The sequence below is a fragment of the Myotis daubentonii genome, chromosome 2 (assembly GCF_963259705.1).
Source record: "Myotis daubentonii chromosome 2, mMyoDau2.1, whole genome shotgun sequence".
NCBI classification, from domain to species: domain Eukaryota; kingdom Metazoa; phylum Chordata; class Mammalia; order Chiroptera; family Vespertilionidae; genus Myotis; species Myotis daubentonii.
In genome coordinates this window covers 204,267,419-204,271,499 of record NC_081841.1, presented here as the reverse complement: position 1 = coordinate 204,271,499, position 4,081 = coordinate 204,267,419, and the positions used below count along the sequence as shown (strand labels likewise).

The window sequence follows — 4,081 nt, the reverse complement described above, 5'->3', positions numbered from 1 at the left end:
GTACATAGTTAAAGAGAAATTTGTTTGTATTTTTATAGTGAACTAACAGGGAAAGCATACCAATAAACAATAAAATGGATTTTCATGGATAAAATTTACATCATTGAAAACAGAACATTTTATCTCTAAGGTAAGTAGTACCACCTTTTTTTTTTTTTTGACTACAGCTTTGCTATTCTTATGGAAAACAAAATATAAATGAATTTCTATTTTCATTCCTATTTTTTTAAAATTGTCAGCTTCAATGAGAAGTAATTTACTTAAAATGAAACTAGGATTTGAAATGTGCAATTTGATGAATTTTGACAAATATGTATAGTCATGTAACCACCACTAAAATCATGATATAGAACATTTGTATCACCCCCAAAAAGTTTCTTCATGCCCCCTTTAATTTAATATTATCACACCACATCCTGGGCCCTGGCAACCACTGATCTGCCTTTTCTATAACTGTACTTTTAATCGTCTAGAATTTTATATTGTATTTCATGCCCAATTTTTTTAAACTTCTCATAATGCTTTTAAGATTCATCTTTGTTGCATCTATTAGTAGTTTATTCATTTTCGTTACAGAGTGATGTTTTATTACATGGACTTATCTCAATTTGACTTATATTCACCACTTGAACATTTGTGTTCTTTCCAGTGTGGAGATGTGATGAATAAAGGGCAATGAAGCTTCTTGTTCCAGGCTTTATATGGACATATGCTTTTCCTTTTCACCTGAGCATCTGGAATTGGAATGGATAGAGCATATAGTCGTATATGCTAACCTATTAAAGCAAAGGCTGCACTATTTTCCAAAATGATTGTATCACCTTACATTACCACCAATAGGGTATGAAAGTTCCAAGCCCCCTATACTTCACCAACACTTGATATAGTCAGTCTTTTTAATTTCAGCCATTAATATGATTTTAATTTGCAACTCTCTAATAGTAAGGATACTGAGTATCTCTTCATGTGCTTACTTGACATATTTATCTTCTTTGGAATTTTTCATTCAGATATTTTGCCAATTTATATTTGGGTTGTGTTTTTCTATTACTGAGTTGTGAGAGTTTTTTTTTATACATAAAAATAAACATCCTTGATCAGATTTATGCTTTACAAATATTTTCTTCCAGTTGCTGGCTTGTGTTATCATTCATTTGTTTCAAAGAGAAGATTTTAGTTTTCATGAAGTCTTCTTTATATATATATTTTTAATGGATAATGCTTTTTGTAATGTTGCTAAGAAATCTTTGTCTGACTCAAGGATAAAGTATTTCTCTGAAGTTTTCTCCTAAAAGTTTTATAGTTTTCAGGTTTACTTTACACCTGGGGTTATTTGTGCTAATGTTGTATATCTGTGAAGTTGGATCAAAGTTCATTTCTTTTTGCGTATATTTTTGCACTTTTCTAACATTCTTGATTTAAAAAGACTACCCTTTTTCCACTGAATTGCTTTCACACCTTTATCAAAAATCAGTTGTGTGTGTGGGTTTATTTCTGGGATCTATATTTATCTAATGACCCAATTTTCTATCTTTGCACCAATACGACAGTGTCTTGATTCCTGTATCAGGGTCAGCTACATAATTTGTGGGGTCCAGTATTAAAAGAAAATATGGGTTCTTTTGTTCAAAAATTATTGAGAATTTCAATGCAGTGACAGCAAAGTATTGTTCCAAGCGTAGGGCCCTTCTAGAAAGCTGGCCCTGAATGTAGAGTTATAATATTAATTGTGTGTGTGTGTGTGTGTGTGTGTGTGTGTGTGTGAATCCTCACCCAAGGATATTTTTATCCATTAACCTGTTGAGAGAATGGAAGGGAAGAACTGTTCAGCATTTTCTTCTCCAGTAATTTCCTGAAAATTCCAAACCACCTTAATATCCCCAGATTCTCAGTTCCATCTATACCTAGCTGGTCCACCAGGCTCTACTTGGGTTCCTTGCATTAGTTCTGTGGACTAGAAATTCCTTCAAGGCAGTATACTTAGGACAATTGTATGGATGACATAGTTTGTTTCTTTTCTCTCTGGGATCACTCTCCTTCATTGAATAATGTCAAGTATTTTTAAAGCTATTGTTACATATATTTTGTCGGTTTTGTATTGCTTTTGTTATTTCAAGTTGGAGGTGGGATAGTAAATCTAGTCTCTTACGCTTTAATTTTTTTATATCTCCCCAGCCTCTGGCTTAAGTTTCTATATATATTTATTTTTCTCTCTCACTAAAGGTCATGTAGTCTATATTGTCCACTTTTTGGTAAACACAGTGAATGAAAAACTATATGAAAGGTATGATCTAAAGGAGATGTTGACAATGAACATGGAAATCTTAAAGCTTTCTATATGAACTATCAAGTTCTCTCGACTTAGGATTGTTCCATATTAATATTGTGTAGCTCTTTTTTAAAGATCTTGAAGCTTTTTTACTAATAACTTTCCACTGTTTTGGTAGTACTTGAAGGGTCTCTTCTCCTTAGATTGTAGAAGAGAAAGTAGAACATTTAAAAAAAAATTTTTGGAATGCCAAGAAAAGTTTGTTTGCATTATCAGATCAATGAAAATATTGAAGCTCTTCAATTCTGGAAAATACCCAATATGCATATTGGAGTGCAAATTTTAATTTGTTCTGGGTAGGTTAGTCATAATTATAATTTAAATATAAGCTCTTGACATTTCTTTCTTTTAAAATAAGTTCTAAAAGGGCTCTACTTTAGTGTTAATTATTCAAATTCTCTTTGAGAATAACTGAACCAATAGTATTAAAAGAATATCCAACTGTGCATTACGCTTAGTTTCTAGTATGAAAAGTCTCTTTTGATTTATGGTGTAACAATATCTATAGCCATTATAGTTCAGTTCTGATAGGTGTTTATTTTACTTAAAAATATTGGTTCAAGCTTCCGCGCTACCCAGGGAGGGCTCCATACGGCGTTGTTCTGGGCTCCCACGTAACTTAAAGGGAAACTTGTCACAATGTCTGGAGCCCTTGATGTCCTGCAAATGGAGGAAGAGGATGTCCTCCGAATCCTTGCAGCAGGAACCCACTTAGGTGGCACCACCTTGACTTCCAAATGGAACAGTACCTCTACAAAAGGAACAGTGATGGCATCTTCTACATCGCCAATCTGAGGAGAACCTGGGAGAAGCGTCTGCTGGCAGCTCGTGCCATTGTTGCCATCGGAAACCCAGCTGACGTCGGTGTCCCATCGTCCAGGAATCCTGGCCAGCGAGCTGTGCTGAAGTTCGCTGCTGCCGCTGGAGCCACTCCCATTGCCGGCCGCTTCACTCCTGGAACCTTCACCAACCAGATGCAGGCAGCCTTCCGGGAGCCAAGACTTCTGGTGGCTACTGGCCCCAGGGCTGACCACCAGCCTCTCACAGAGGCGTCTGACATCACCCTGCCCACCATCGCTCTGTGCAACACAGACTGTCCTCTGCGCTCTGTGGACATCGCCATCCCTTGCAACAACAAGGGGACTCACTCAGTGGGTCTGATGTGGTGGATGCTGGCCCGGGAAGTGCTATGCATGCGTGGCACCATCTCCCGTGCACACCTGTGGGAAGTCATGGCCGATCTTTACTTCTACAGAGAACCTGAAGAGACCGAAAAGGAAGAGCAGGCCGCTGCTGAAAAGGCTGTGACCCAGGAGGAATTTCAGGGTGAATGAACTGCTCCTGCTCCCGAGTTCACTGCTGCGCAGCCTGAGGTTGCAGGCTGGTGCCCTCTGTGCCCATTCGCAGTTTCCTCCTGCAGCCTGGAGCGCTCGGCCTGCCCCTGAGGCCTGGTCTGCAGCCCCCTGCAGCAGGTTACTGAGTGTGTAGGAACAGCCACGGACTGGTCCTAAGCTTTCTTCCACAAACTCTTAACAGAATGGAAATAAGGTTGATGGGAAATTAACAGTTTCTATATATAATGTTCAAGGTAAATTTTAAGTTTTGTAAAATTCTCCCTTTCACTTTATCTAACTTGGGCAAGTTTATGTGAGAGGAGTGCACCCACTGTTTTAAACTTGCTTTTTTCATTAACATGCCTCGGATGATGTTTCTCTATTAGCATTTCTATTTATAAATATTTTGCAAAATGTT

General features: G+C 37.7%; 1 pseudogene; it reads left to right on the top strand.

Moving 5' to 3' along the window:
- The first annotated feature begins 2,909 nt into the window (after positions 1–2,909).
- LOC132226452 (small ribosomal subunit protein uS2-like) lies at positions 2,910–3,840 on the top strand (annotated as a pseudogene).
- The last annotated feature ends 241 nt before the right edge of the window (positions 3,841–4,081 follow it).